A 16,628-nucleotide genomic window follows, 5' to 3' on the forward strand; every position below is an offset into this window, starting at 1 on the left:
GCACTACAAGGCTTAGCACCTAATTTTCCTGTCTCTGTCAATACCCTTCTTACTTCTCATAACTTCAATACCCAAAAAATACTTTAATAATCCCAAGTTTTTGGTCTGAAACTGGGTTTGGAGGAAGGTTTTAAGAGATGAAATACCTGCAGAGTCACTTCCAGTGATGATAATGTCATCCACATAGACTACCAGGAGAATTAGACCAGCCTCAGATTGCTTATAAAATACTGAGTGATCACACTTACTCTTTTGCATACCAAATTCCTGTACTGCTTCACTGAATCTCCCAAACCAGGCCCTAGGACTTTGTTTCAAGCCATAAAGAGACTTCCGAAGCCTACAAACTTTACCCAACTCCCCCTGAGCAACAAACCTAGGTGGTTGCTCCATATACACCTCCTCTTGAAGATCACCATGAAGGAAGGCATTCTTGATATCCAATTGGTGCAAGGGCCAATCATATGTAGCTGCTAAAGAGATAAACAAGCGAACAGAAGTAAGTTTAGCTACAGGAGAAAAAGTGTCAGAGTAATCAACACAATATGACTGAGCATATCATTTTGCTAAAAGGCGTGCTTTTAATCTAGCCACGTAACCATCGGATTTACCTTTCTTTAAATACCCATTTGCAACCAATAGCTTTCTTACCGGTGGGCAAGGCAACAGATTCCCATGTACCATTAGCATCTAAAGCCTCCATTTCCTCTTTCATAGCAAAGACACACGGCCGAGGATGAGACAGTGCCTCACCAACAGTATTAGGGATGGGAATAGAGTCTAAAGAAGTAACAAAACACCGAGAACAAGAAGACAATTGATTATAAGAAACAAAAGAAGAGATAGGGTAAGTACATGAACGTTTACCTTTACGAAGAGCAATGGGTAAGTCTAGATCAGAATCATGATCAGTATGAGGTACAGGATCTCCCAACGAAGTAGCTGGTGGAGGATCTGAGTCAGGAATCTCCAATCTCCTGGAATAAACATGAACAACGGGAGGCCGAGTAGGTCTAGAGACGGAAGAAATAGGCTGTGAGAGAGGACTAGACATTGGTTGGACAGTATATATTAAGATATCATCTTCCTCCCCCTGACTCTCATACACAGATGATTGAGAAAAAAATGGAGTGGACTCAAAAAATGTGACATCTGCAGAAACAAGATAACGATTAAGAGTAGGAGAGAAACAACGGTACCCTTTTTGGATCCGGGAGTACCCAAGGAAGACACATTTGAGAGACTTTGGATCCAATTTAGTAACCTGCGGACGAACATCACGTACAAAACAAGTACAACCAAAAATACGGGGTTCAACGGGAAACAAAGATTTTGTAAGGAACAAAGCAGTATAAGGAATATCCCCATTAAGGACAGAAGAAGGCATACAATTGATCAAAAAACATGCCGTAGAAACTGCATCCGCCCAAAAGTGTTTAGGAACTTTCATCTGAAAAAGAAGAGCACGAGTTACCTCAAGAAGATGCCGATTTTTTCTTTCGGCTACGCCATTTTGGGATGGGGTATCCACACAGGAAGACTGATGAAGAATGCCATTTTGTGTCATATAAGACTGAAATTGTGCTGAAAAATATTCTTTAGCATTGTCACTTCTTAATATGCGCACAGAAATATTAAATTGAGTTTTGATTTCATTACAAAAGGCACAAAAGATAGAAAACAACTCAGAACGATTCTTCATTAAATATAACGGGTAACACGAGTAATCATCAACAAAAGTAACAAAATAACGAAATCCGGTTTAGAAGTATGAGAACAAGGACCCCAAACATCACAATGAACTAACTCAAAATGGGATGAAACCCTATTATTGACTCTAGACACAGAATGCAAACGATCATGTTTTGCAAACTGACACGACTCACATTCTAATCCGATAAAGTAAATCGAGGACACAACTTCTTCATGGTAGACAAAGAAGGATGACCCAATCTACAATGAGCTTCAAGAGGTGTTAAGGTATTGGAGCAAACAAGCGATCGCGGTACATGATTTTCCAGAATGTAGAGACCACCTGACTCACGTCCTATACCATTAATATGCTTCGTCGTAAGATCATGAAACAAACACTGATCAGTAAAAAAGGAAATAGAACAATTTAAGGTACGAGTAAGTTTACTAACAGAAAGTAGATTAAAAGAGAAATTTGGTAGACACAAAACAGATGACAAAGAAATTGATGAAGTCGGATTCGCAGTTCCAGAACCCATGACACAAGAAGTAGAACCATTAGCTAAAGTAACAGTAGAGGAAGTGGGATTAGACTGAAAAGTAGATAGAAGACTAGAATTACTGTCATGTGATGCATTGCACGAATCAATAACCCATTTGGATGAGGAAGACACAAGGCATGTAGTGGATTTACGACTCGTGATCGCGATGATAGGGAACCGGTAGGCTTTAGAGATGCACGATCTTGGGAAAAGCGTGCAAAATCCTCTGCAGATACCAAAACAGTTTTCTCAGAGGAAGATACTGTAGAATCCTCTGCTGCCATATTTGCCATCTGTGATCACTGATTTCTCCTCTGAAGTTGCGGACAATTATATTTTGTATGGCCAAGCTCATGACAATAATAACAAATGACTCCTCTTGAGTCCTGATTAGAACTAGCCTCTCCATTACGCTGATTACTTCTGTTGCCTGTAATTCCTCCTCTACTTCCTCTTCTATTACCTGTTGTCCATTTGGATTACGGCTAATAAGAGCACTCTTGGCAGTGTGAAGATTGGGTACTCTGCATGCGAAGGACCCGTGTGAATGTTTCATGCAAAGAGGAAATCTCGAAATGGAAAGAATCGAGATTTAGCGATCTCATACTACGAAGGAAGGCTGCAAGAAAACTCATAACGACAGTTGCTCCGTTGGGCTCTTTGAACTTTCACATCGAACTAAAAGGCAACAATACATTAAGTTCCTCATATACGTTTAAAATCCATAAAATAAGCCGTGAGAGACTTATTCTCTTTCTCAAGACGGTAGAATGCCTTACAAACATCATAAATACGGAGATATTCCCTTTACGAATCTGAGAAAATCTAAGTAATCCATCAATTCCTTAACAAATTCACGGTGATTAATTAAACTAATTACCTCACTTTGTGAATCGAGTTCAGCCGCAAAAACAACCGAGCATCCTCCCTTAGCCAAGTTTGTTGTGTATCATCGGTAGGTGGATCTTTAGTAAGGTGATCATCCTTATCAATGCTACGCAAATAGACCCTATGATCTTACTCCACTCGGATAATTCGAACCATTAAGTTTGTGTTCCGTGATTTTAGTCATCATCGGAATCACATCGAAATAACATTCTTATTGTCCGCCATTTTTGAGACAAAGAAAACTAATCAACGCTAATCCAAAGTCTTGTGACAACAAAATAATCCAAAATCACAAATCAAGCAAATACCGAAATAGGATCCGAGAGCCAAACCTCGAAGTCCTTTAATGGTGCCTTGGATCGAACAAAGACACTGCAGTGGTGGAATGAGGGGATTGAGGCGACGCTGGCAATGTTGATCGGAGACGAAACGGCCGGTCGGCGGCCAAGGTCTCTCCTGAGCTGGGTGGTGAGAACAAATAATCACCCTAGATAGATGACCTGCTCTGATACCATGTAGAAAGAGATGATTCTCATATATTTCAATTAATCTGTACATGGGTATTTATATACAATTGATTCCTATAATTGTGTTATACTAATTAGGAAGAAATCCTAAATAAGAAATCCTAAATAGGAATACAGAATACAGAATATACACAGAAATAATATAATGATTGACTTTCCATAACAGTAATAGCCCAATTCCATATCGTTACCAGTGCTAAGGGAATGAATAGGTAAGGAGCCACCAAAACCCATAACAAGCCTAAACATTCCTTTTATAACCATTGGTGGGCCCATTTCATCATAAAACACATTTAATTTATAAGACAATTTATTTATATCATATAACATTTGGTTATAAGCACAATAAATTTTTATACAATTTACATGTTAAGAAGAGGAGTTCCATAACCTATAGTGCTGAATTGTATCTTCAACTCTTGCCCTTAAAAAGTGAAGATAATAAAAGGGTGTGAGCTTTAGGGCTCATTGAGTAAAAGCATACTTAAAGGAATAAAACATTTAATAAAATAATTACATTCATACATATGCAATACAACACTTCCATGATGGTTTCATAACACAAACAAATCATGACAAGGTAATTCATGTCACCAGTGGCTCCTCACCCATCGTATATTTTAATATACTTGGACCTTTAAAGGAGCTCCTCAAGACTTTCTCTTAATATAACACATAATGGATACTAGGGATACAAAAGTCATGACTTAATTGAGGTGGATCCTGTAATCCCTAGTACTTGGATGTTAGAGACATTATTATCTTACTCGACATCTCCTTTCCTTTTTAGGCATATGGATCTCATGCCCTCGTCTTAGAGTACGCCTATTCTCCTCAGGGAGTCTGCAAGTCCATTTAACATTCATGTTTTTCCTTTACTTTCCTTTCCTAATAAGAACTAGTAGGTTGTCAATGAATTACCAACACATCAAAATTAACTTGTGCAATAATTTCATAAACATAATCATACATATTATAAATAACCTAAAGATGCATTTACATCTATTAACATATATCATGATGCATGAATGCATGTATATGCATTAGGAAAACATTAATTCAAAAGAGTTTAGTAGGTTTTACTCACTTGGGTTTACTAGACTTTTCTACTTTACCTATTATTAGATGGCCCTTAGATCCTTTGTCTCTAGGTCTTCTATGCCTTAAATTTAGGTCTACAAGGGAAGGGATTAAGGGGTTCTTAGATTGGGACTTAAACAAGCTTAATTAGATTTGGGATTCTCAGTCAATACACATTTGATAGTCAAAGGCTGCCATGCATTATTCAGTACATGTTTGACAACTGAAGGCTGCCATGCACTATTCACTTGACTATTCACATGAATCAATAGCCAAACCTGGGATTACCCAGAATCTGTCTATAGTGCAAAAGCTAGGATTTCAACTCCCAAATCCCAACAATAATTCCTAAGGTTTTTATTCTCAGTTCATTATGTCATTTTAAACTTAACACAACTATAAACATTTTCTATTTACTTACATTTCTCCATTTTTACTTAAATTTCATAATTTTCATTCTAAACTCTAAAACCACTTTTAAACTACATCTAAACCATTGCTTTTACAAATACTACCGTTAAGCAACTAAGAAGAAAGGAAAGGAAGTTTACCTCTTTAGCAATGGTTCAAAACAAGAAGTTTTTTTTCCACTTCTTCTTCAATTCACTTGAGGGAGGAGAGAAAAGGGTACTCTTTACCCTTCCTCTATAAAAAAAGGCTAGGGTAGTGAGTTTTAGTTCCATGGGTTAAAGGAAACGGAGGGAGAGGGAGAAAAGGGAAAAGAAAGGGAGAAAATGAAGGTATGGATGGTGGAACACCTAACCCTTTGGGCTTTATATTCTACCCAAACCAACTTTGGTGGCCGAACTTACTTGACAAGGCACTTTACACTTAAATCCCTATTTTCTTATTCTCTTTCCAAACACACCCCTCCTTTTAGTCTTCTTTCTCTTCAGGACTTTCATGGGACATGCCCTTTCTAGATATAGATACTGACTACCCTAGGTGTCGCGTTTTACACTTAATATCCCAAAAACCCCTTCTGCAATACTACCCTTTTGAGAACTTGCTACTGTTGTAGCCCACAGAATAACTTAAATCACCAAACATTAATGGATAAACAGGCTGCACCACCAAACTCCATTAATAAAAGATCATTTCTTATACTTGAAGACCCAAAGTCTTTAACCAAAAGGAGTCAATGATCATGTTGTATTTCGAACTACAAAAGGACCCATCAAATATGGTAAGAAAATAAAATAAAAGTTCATAAATAGGGGAAAGAACCCTAATGGGTAGGGTACATACCCAAATCCATTTAGCTATATATATATATATATATATATATATATATATATATATATATATATATATATATATATATATATATATATATAACCTGACTTTGATATTATTTTCAAACCCGAACTCATCCCAAACTTATTTGTGTACTACTTGAACCCATCCCAATAAGGCTCAATCAAGTCAGATACCCAAAAATACTCAATCCATTAACATCTGTAAACCCTATTAATGGGGAAAACAAGATCTCAATATTAGGGAAAGAAATTCATATTTATTCCAAATGAATATAGATCTGGGAATTTATTAAAAAAATAAAATAAAAACAAAAAAAAATCGATTTGGAGATGGCCATCGATGAGTTTGTTACCAATGGGCCCCCCAAGGAGGAGATCTAAAAGGAGGAAAAAGACAAACTAAAAGAGAAAAGATGAGAAAGATGGGGAGGGAGAAAGTTTCTAATCTTCCTTCCTGTTTGAACTACACAAATATGCCCTAAAATTGTTAAAAAAGCTGAAGTGGTGCATAAAATTTTTTTATATCACTAACATGTACGATAAGATAATATCACTTTTAACTACGAAAGGAATAATTGTCACAAATCAATGTTGAATATACCCTCATTGCTAATTTTTTATTTTTTTTTAGACAGAAAGAAAGTTTGTCACTAGCTAATTAACAATGACAATTTTCATCGCTAACACATTTAATTTGATTTCTCAGATTAATTTTTTATTTAGATCCAAAATTTATTCTATTAAGGAATATAATTTTATTATAAATTTTTTTAATCCAAGAAAAATTAAATTAATCATTATATGTTACAAATATTATTTCACAAAATATGAAATCAATTGTAGTGTTCATAGCCTAAATTTGGCTCCTGTTGATGTAGGAAAATTCTTCTTCATGAGCATTACCTATATTGTTATTGTACATCTAATTCAGAATGGTCTGGTGAGGTTCAAAACTTAACTTATTTAGCTGATCGTAAGTCTGTATCTATTGTTTATCATGTGATATTATAAAAAAATTAAATCACAAGTACTTACAACAAGTACAAATAATGTGCAACATGCGTTACAAAAAGTTCATATTGCAATTAGACCTTTCTATGATCAACCCATAAAGATATGAGAGAGATGAGCTTTCGGGATGAGGTAGGAGTAAAATGGGAGGGAGAAGGAAAAGAAATGAAAGAATATATATATATATATATATATATATATATATATATATATATATATATATATATATATATATATATATATATATATATATATATATATATATTTGTTCAGATTAGCTATAAAATATTTTTATTTAATTGGTTAGTTAAAAAAAATTATAACTAGTTTGTGAAATTAAAATGAACTTGATAACAAAATATTTTTATTTAATATTAATCAACCATGTAAATTTGCAATCAATTTATCATATTAAGGTAAAAATGATTAGAAATTTAGATAAAACTAAATATTAGAAATTGCAAATATTGTTTTGGTAAGGAAAAGTTACTTTTCTGTCCTTGAGATAGATATAGCATAATTAACACTTTTGTCTATCTATGTTTAAAAACCAATGGTTATATCCCTGTATCTTATTTCCTGTTATACACTTAAGCCCTTTAATCCAAATTTAAGTAATTTTTTCATTAAGTCAAAGGGATATCAAAGGTCAAATGATAGAGAACACTTTCAATACCCAAAACACACTCATTTAATATCACTCCCTTCTCTTCTGTTTGCCTCTACCTCCCTTCAGCTCTCTCCTCTCTGCTTGAAACCTTGGCACCATAACAAACCTGTTTCCCCCCTTTTCTCTCTTATAGACCCATTCCCAGCTTTCTCCAAACTCAAACCACTTGAATTCAATGTACCCTAATGTAAAACCTCAAAAACAATAACAAAATCAAAGCAATTACATCCCAAAAGCACAACCCGGTAGTTCACAACTTGAATTTAATCATAAACCAAAATCAATCCTTCCCTTAATCCCTTGATATTTTTTCCACTTCTCCTTTCCATTTTATTTTTTTGTTTCTCTCACTTCTGTACTACTAAATTGGACCAACAAGACTCACGTTAAGACGAAGGTTTTGCCCATGCTTTGATATGCCTTCTTTCTAATCTCTGCTCATGCCTCAAGAGAACTCAAATCCACTACTGGCGCCGATGATGATTTTGAAACTATACACTTCAAATTAGTACCAATTTTATTCTCTAACTTGAATCAGCTTGGGAAATGAAGGAGCCATTAGAAGCCAGTGGTGGTCTTGGTGTGGCACTAGAGCTATCGCATGAACCTACTACTCGAACTTCTTCCTCGTCCTCCACTCCAAGAGCAATTATCGCCATGGGTGTCTACTTTAAGATGCTAGAGATATAATAGTAAGTCAATTTCATAAATTTATATTAGTGATAAGGCTAGTTCATAAAGCTTGCAGGTTAAGGGTGATTTTCATGTGATGATCTATAAGGGTATGCTAAGTGAGAGATATGAAGGTGAAATGGGCTACTACTTTACTATTTCTAAGGGAAATAGAGTAAGTGGTGGAGGCAAACAGGAGCAGGCAAGGAAGAAATAGAGATGAGAGGAGGAAGCAGAGGCAGCGAGGAAATGTTGGAGAGGGGACCAATTTTGTTTGTTGTTGATCCTTGGGTTGTATATCGATTTTTAATTTTATTCTTCTTCATACTTATTTATCTTGTGCACTTCATGTCTCTTGTTTGATGAAATGCCAGAAAAAAATATTATGTAATGCATACTTATTTTGTGTGAAAGTGTGGCAAGTTTTTTAGCAAATTTTCAAATTAGTCAAGGGTATTATGGTCATTTCAAGCTTCATTGATGACAATTTTGATAGGAGGACCTTCATATTGATAGAATTAAAATATAAGGATGAAATTTAAAAATAAAAGGAAAAAATTGTTAATTATGCCATACCTCAGGGACGAAAAAATAATTTTCCCTTTTGGTAATTTGTTCCAATTATAACAAGGATTCATGGCAATTGTAACTAGACCTAGTTATGGGTCAGTTCAAATTGTGAATCAAACTGAAATTAGTTTGGATCAAATTTAAGATCGGACCAAATTAACGGTTCTAGTTCAAGAATGGCTCAGAATTGGGGTATAGGGATCGATTATGTTGGATATGCATTTATTTGCTATTACAAAAAAATATTCTACATTTATTTGCTATTACAAAAAAATATTCTATGTTGTTGCAAAAGAATAAGTCAAAAGTTAAAGATAAGTTTTTTTTTTTTATTTGCTTGTAGTTGTTTTGATTTAATGAGAATTGTTATATTTTAGGTTGTATAAATACCAAGTTGATCATTAAAATTTATAAACCATTCAGTCTCATTATATGTCTTTATATCCTTACTTCAAAAACTAAAAATGGTGTCAAAGCCAATTTCTGAAGGGTTTGTGAATACGAGAGATTCAAGATGAAAAAAAAAAAATGAAGAATACCTAATAAATTAGGCATAAACTGAAGGCAAGATTGTGGCAAGGTAGCGGCAAGGTAGCATGTGAAAGATTCTTGTCATTTAGTCCACATATGAAGAAGAAAAGAACACAACACCATGTCAAGACAAATCAAGAGAAGAATAAGGACTTCTCCAAAAACAACAAAGTCAAGCCAAGAATAGGAGCAAGCTATAAACATAAATGCAAATGACAAAGAAATATGACCTAATGTTCATAAAAAAATGCCATAATGTTATGACCAAAGCCCTGCCAAATATGCCAGCAAGATATCATGACCAAAGTTGCGCCTAAAGCTAGATTTGAAGTTTTAAGAAATAAATTTAGAGTTTGTAGCAAAAGATGCACTAAGAAGTGTTGGATACACATCTATTTGCTACTGTAAAAAAATATGCTAAGTTATTAAAAAAAAAGTGTCAAGCTGAAGATAAGTTTTGTTTTGGTTTGTTAGTAGTTATTTTGATTTTATGAGATTTTTTTATATAATTTGTTATATTTTTGGTTGTGTGAATACCAAATTGATCAATAAAATTCTATACAACATTTAGTCTCAATATATGTCTTTATATCCTTCCTTCAAAAACCAATAGGTTACAACTCCCTTTTTTTTGTATCACAAATTAATGCATCTTACTCAATCAATTTTTTAAGTTAGACTTCTCTTTCTGTTAGACTTCTATTCCTATTATTTTAGGTTAGATTAAGTCAAGTAATGGGTAAATAAAATGCTCAATATTAGTAGGATTTTTTTGCTTACTATTAGAGATTATTCAGAAGATATTGTTAGCTTCAAATCTATAAATTCAAAATTTGATTTAATTTTTTAGACATCTTAATAAAAAAATATGATCATTCTTTAGTTCAAATTTCTTCCTATATTCTATTCAAAATTTCTTCCTGCTTCTTTATTTTTTTTGTTATAGACATTAGAGCCTGGTTCAGGCCCTTTGTTGTTCTTTCTTTCTTTCTTATTGTCTATCAAGCTGTTGTTGTCTTGTTGAAGGAGATTGAAAGGCATGGAGAGCAAGTTCTTGTTTTATAATATGGATTTTGCAAATGGGAGAAATAGTTCTAACAGACAATATGGTTTTGAGAAGCTTGTAGGTACAAACTACAAGTACTAAAGAGTGTGTATGAGGCCTCTCTACAAGGTTAAGACTTGTGAGAGTTGGTTGTTGGTGCTGATGCAGTAATTCCTATGGACACTTCAGTAAATGCTGAACCAAAAAGGAAATGGAAGATGAAGTGTAGTAAAGCCCTCTTTGCTTTGAGGACATCAATAAGTAAAGAGTTCATCGATCACATCTGTGATGTAAATTCCCCAAAAGAAGTTTTGGGGACACTTGAAAGACTGTTTTAAAGATGAATACAGCTAGATTATTGCTACTAGAGAATTGAAATGCTCAAACAAGGATGTATGTCTATTTTTTAATATTTCTTGTGGGCTAAAAGAATTTGTGTTGAAATTTCAAAATTAGATACAGATCAAAAAAAATTAGTGAAGCACATTTACGTTGGTGTCTCATTTGTGGATTGAAAGAATACACACCTTTTGTCACCTCCATTCAAGGATGGGCAATGCAACCTTCGGTTGAAGAATTAAAGAATTTGCTTTCCAATCAGGAGGCCTTGGCAAAGCAAATGGTAAAAAATTCTAATCTACATGTTGTTCTCTTTTTAAAAGGAAAGCACAACAAGAAGAATACATCACCAGAGAATAAGAAGAATGAAAAAAACTCGAATGAAGAAAAAGCTACTAGTGGCAGCTCTTAGAATAACAACCCAATCAATTGCTACTAGTGGCAGCTCTTAGAATAGCAACCCAATCAATTGCTATAGAAGTTGAAAAATTAGGCACATGAAGAAAAAATTGCAAAGTGAAGCTTTTAAAAGTAAATGTCGTAGGTGAAAATGAAGGAGGTGAACAATTCAAATGGGAGTAGTGCTTCACTATAAAAAGTAGATGAAGAAAGAAATGATGTTGCTTAAGTTTTTTTCAACCATGACAAGTGCAAAGAGGAGTGGATCATTGATTTAGGCTATTTTCACCATGTAACCAAAAATGATTCAGTACTTCTAGAGCTGTGCCAACATATTAGAGAGCGAGCTATTGTTATAGTTGATAACTCGATGGATCCAGTTGCAAAAGAAGCTATTATGAAGATTAGAACTAGTGATGATACAAAGACCATCAAACTGAATGATGTTTATCATGCTCTAGGTTTGAAAAGTAATTTAGTTTTAGATTCTCAAAATATTAATTCTAGAAATATGTCTTGTTTGGTCCAAATGATGTGAAAGTTCTTGATAATGTGAAGAATGTAGCTGCTAATGTTGTTCTCACTAGTGAAAAGAAAGGTTCTTTATTTGTTATGTCAATGGGGAAGGCTTACATGAAGAAGACAAGCCAAATTAATAGTGCATCAAGTTGGCATGGTCACTTGGGCCATTTAGGATATCAAATGCTATGACAAATTTCCTCAAAGAAATTGGTAGACGAGATGCTAACTTTGAAGAATGTACATAAGGATGTGATTTGTAAGGCTGTCAATTTTGAAAGTCACATCATCTTCCCTTCTAGAACTCATCAAATCGTACATCTACCATGTTTGAGCTGGTTCATATAGATTTGATAGGACCAATAATGACACCAAGTTATAGTGTATATCATGGTATTGGTGGATGACTGTTCAAGGTTCAATTGGGTGAAATTTTTAAGGAGAAGAGTGAAGCACTATTAATAATCGTTGAATTCAAAAACTCTGTAAAGTAGGAGTTTGGGATGAAAATAATTTTTGCAAAGTGACAATGAAAGGGAATATATGTCAAATAATTTCTTCAAATTCTGTGACAATAATGGTATTCTAAGACAAATGACGTGCCCAAAACTACTTAACAAAATGGAGTTGCTGAAAGGAAATTAGCTCATCTCATCTGTACGAGTCTTTCATGGCAACATGATTAAAAAAAAAAAAAAAAAAAAAAACTACCTCGAGAGCTTTAGGTAGAAGCTGTTCAATGTGCTTGCCATGTGATCAATCAGCTACCTTTATGGTCAAGTAAAGAAAAATCCTCTTTTGAGATTTTATATTATGAAAAGCGAAATGTGAATTACTTTCAAGTATTTGGTTCAGCTTATTATGATCATATTCCAAAACCTAACCTAACTAAACTTGACCTAAAAGCAAAAAAAAATGTGTATTTGTTGGCTATGATTTATGTAGGAAAGGGTGGAGATGTATGGATCTTAAAAGCAAGAAGTTTGTCACTTCTAGAGATATTGTGTTCGATGAGGTTTCATCGTATTATGCTACCTAGAAAATTCCTATTCAAGATGTTACTTTTGATGGTGATCAAGAAAATTTGCAACTAGTCCCTGAAGAAAATGTGCAGGCCTCTAATAATGATGAAATTCTTGCTCCAAATTCCTCAAATTCATATAATAATGAGCAGTAATAATAAGGAGATCAACAAGGGAGGAAACACAACCAAGTTATTTCAAAGATTGTGAGGTTCAACTTAATAATTATATTATTACATCTTGTTTTTAGTTAGAGCATTAGATGAAAGAAAAACCAACAAATTATGAAAAAGCTAAGGATCGTCCAGAATGGGAGGTAGCTATGCATGAAGAAATTAAAGCTTTAAACAAAAATTAGACATGGGAGCTTGTGCTAAAACCTGAAAATTATGAGCCAGTCACTTGTAAATAGATTTATCACCTGAAGAAGAAATTAGATGGCACAATCAACAAATGCAAGGCTCATCTGATTGCTTGTGTTTTTTTTCTCAAAGCTATGGGTTAGACTATAAGGAGACTTTTTAGCTCGATTGCTAAAATGGCGATGGTGAAATCAATTCTTTCACTTACTGCATTTAAGAGTTGGAAGTTATGGCAACTTGATGTTAAGAATGCATTTCTTTTATGGAGAGTTGGATTGTGAAGTGTTCATGCAACATCCCAAAAGGATTCATCATCTCCAAGCAATGTCCTCACCATGTTTGTTGGCTGAAGAAAGCACTATAAAGGTTGAAACAAGCACTATGTGCTTGGTATGGAGATAATGAAGATGAGATTTTCTTATTGAGAAATGACTTGGCTATTCGATTTAAGATGAAAATTTGGGTGAAATTAGATGCTTTCCTAGTCTAGAAGTTGAAAAAAATAGATCATGGATTTTTCATTTCTTAAAGAAGATATGCAAAGAGATTATTGCAACGTTTTAGTATGGGGGAATCAAAAGAAAAGGCTAAACCTATGTAGTTTAAAACTATCACAAGACTAGAAATCACATATTCTATTGGTGTCATTTCTTAGTTTATACAAAGTCTAAGAACTTCTCATTTAGATGCTGCTAAAAGAATCCTACATTATGTAAAGGGTTCTCTTGCTTATAGTATTATGTACAAGAGGTATGAAAATTTTTAATTGAGTGGTTTTACTGATGCAAATTGGGTTGGAGATGTAAATGATTGATGCTCAACCTTGGGGTATTGTTTCAACACTAGATTAGCTATGGTTTCTTAGTGTAGCAAGAAGCAATTTGTTACTGCTTTATCTAGCATTGAAGCTGAATATGTAGAAGCAATAATGGTTGCACAAGAATGCATGCAGCTGAAAAGTTTGATGGAAGACATATTAAGCAAAGTTAATTATGCTATGTAGATCAAAAATGACTATGAAAGTGCTATTAAGCTTGCATCTAATCCAATTTCCATGGGCAGACAAACCATATTGAAGTTCATCATTACTGCATTCAAGAAAAGTAATTGGATCAGGAAATTGGGCTAAAAGGAATCTCTACAACTTATTAACTAGTGGGTATATTTACAAAGGCTTTAGCAAAGTTTAAGTTTGAGAATTTTAGAGATGCTCTTGGAGTTATTGACCATAAGTATGCTCTAAGGGGGAGTGTCACAAATTAGTGCACCTTACTCGGTCTATTTTTTCAAGTTAGACTTCTTTTTCTGTTAGACTCATGTTCCTATTATTTTGGCTAGTAATGAATAAATAAAATGCTCAATATTAATATGATTTTTTGCCTAGTAAATATTGTTAGTTTCAAATCCATCAATTCAGTGTCTATATTTTTTTTACACATCTTAATAAAATATCAGATAACTCTTCGGTTCAAATTTCTTCTTGCTCCTATATTTTTTGGTCATATTTTGAACTTAATGAAAATAGTGTCAATTCAAAATATTATTTTCTTTTTTTTTTTTTTAAGTTGAGATTATATTTAGGTCCTTTTAATTTTTTTTACATTACAAATTGTATAAATGATGTTCAAAAATTTATTTGATAATATTTAAAGTTGAATTAAAATCAGATCAAAATTATATCAAATCATTTTGAACTAAAACAGTTTCAAACCAAAATTGATTGCAATCGTGATGGCTAGACCAAAATGGGACTGGAACCGGGCCATGGACAAGTCTAGCTGTTACGAGACACGCCACGCCAAGTCCATACCCATTCCAATATCGCTTGCACCAGGGCCACCAAATCATGAGCCTGCTTTCCCAAGCTATCCACAGTCCACAATTGCACTCGCAGCCTCTCTGGTGACTCAGGCGACGCGTATCAACCTTCCACTGCCGACTATGGACTCTGACACACGCGATTTTCAACCCGAACCCGTCTCGCTGTCCGCAGATCCGCTATCAAGCCAATTCGCTTCCCTAAATGACCTCGCCCACGAGCTCGCCTCTCTCCAGGACCTTGCGAACCGCGGCAGCTGGCACTCCATTCCCTACAAGGTCCGTCGTGCCCGCTCTCATTATCTCCTTAACACACCTCATGACCATCTTATCTACCTCGCCTACAACGTCCTTGGTCTTGCCAAACTACGCCGTTTCAAGGACGTTATCACGGAGCTCGATTCCGTCGATGATTTCGATTGCCACCATTACCGTTACGAAACGTATCTGAAAATCAACCCCAATCGGTCCGGTTCTGTGGTCCCCTTCTCTCTCCGGTGGCTTCATGCACTGATTCCGATAAAATCAGGTAACTACCAAGAAGGATTAGATCGGTTTTATACGTTGCTCGATTTTGTTCCTGGAAAACTAAAGGAAAAACAAGATCATGATATTTTAATTAAAATGTGGAGAAAAAGAGAGGTTTTTGTTATGAATTGAATAATTAGCGAGCATTTGGGGAATAAAGAATTTGGTGTTTGTTTGGATTTGAGTAAAGATTTGGTTTCTCGTGGAAATTTGGATCCTGTTTTATTGTCAAAATTAGGGTATATACAGATGCAAATTGGGGATTTTGGGGGGGGCAAAGCGTTCATTCGATAAGGTTGAGAAATTGTTGAATAAGCGAAATGGTGGGTGTGATGATGAGTTGTTGAGTGAGATTGAGTTCAGGAATTAGGTGAATAGGAACAAGGCGTTAGTGTATTTGGTTGGGAAGGATTATGTGTCTGCAGTGAGGGAATACGAGGAGTGCATTGAGAGAGATCCTATGGATGTTGTTGCCATTAATAACAAAGCTCTCTGCTTGATGTACTTGAGGGCTTTGTCTGATTCAATTAAGGTGTTGGAGAATTCGCTTGAGAGAGTACCCATTGTGGCTTTGAATGAGACGCTTGTAGTGAATTTGTGTAGTATGTATGAGTTGGCTTATGTTAAACACTCTGATATTAAGCGAACTCTCAGCAACTGGATTGCTCGGGTTGCTCCTGATGATTTTGATTCATCTTCTACAAGGATTTGAGGTAGTGTTCCTTAGTTTCATTTTGCCTACGGGATGATTGAACCTTATGCTTTTGACCTGCATTGTTGAAATTTTCAGTTGTATATAATAGCTAATATAAGTTATTTTTTCCTTCCATAATGTAAATTGATTCTGATGCATCCGATATGATCACAGATTTTATCAGTTCAAAAAAAGAAATTTATGAAATCTTTAATTGCCCATTTGTTATTCTTATGTCTCGTTCTAATTATGTTGCTGAAGTTCTTCTTGTTCAGTGAGTTTTGCGGTAAGTTATACTTTTGTATTTGTAACTCTTCTTGTGAAATAATACTCCAGGTCGATGAATAATGAATAAACCTGGAAATAGAATGTTGGAGATTTGTTTCTCAGGGTTTTTCTGAATATCAAGCAATACTTGTTAGTTCTTCTGGCATTTGTTGATTAGAATTTCAATTTCATT

The 16,628-nt window shown here is 34.6% G+C and overlaps 1 pseudogene; it reads left to right on the top strand.

The window, feature by feature from the left end:
- The first annotated feature begins 14,874 nt into the window (after positions 1-14,874).
- LOC110649960 (uncharacterized) lies at positions 14,875-16,375 on the top strand (annotated as a pseudogene).
- The last annotated feature ends 253 nt before the right edge of the window (positions 16,376-16,628 follow it).

This window comes from Hevea brasiliensis, chromosome 10 (assembly GCF_030052815.1).
Source record: "Hevea brasiliensis isolate MT/VB/25A 57/8 chromosome 10, ASM3005281v1, whole genome shotgun sequence".
Classification (NCBI taxonomy): Eukaryota; Viridiplantae; Streptophyta; class Magnoliopsida; order Malpighiales; family Euphorbiaceae; genus Hevea; species Hevea brasiliensis.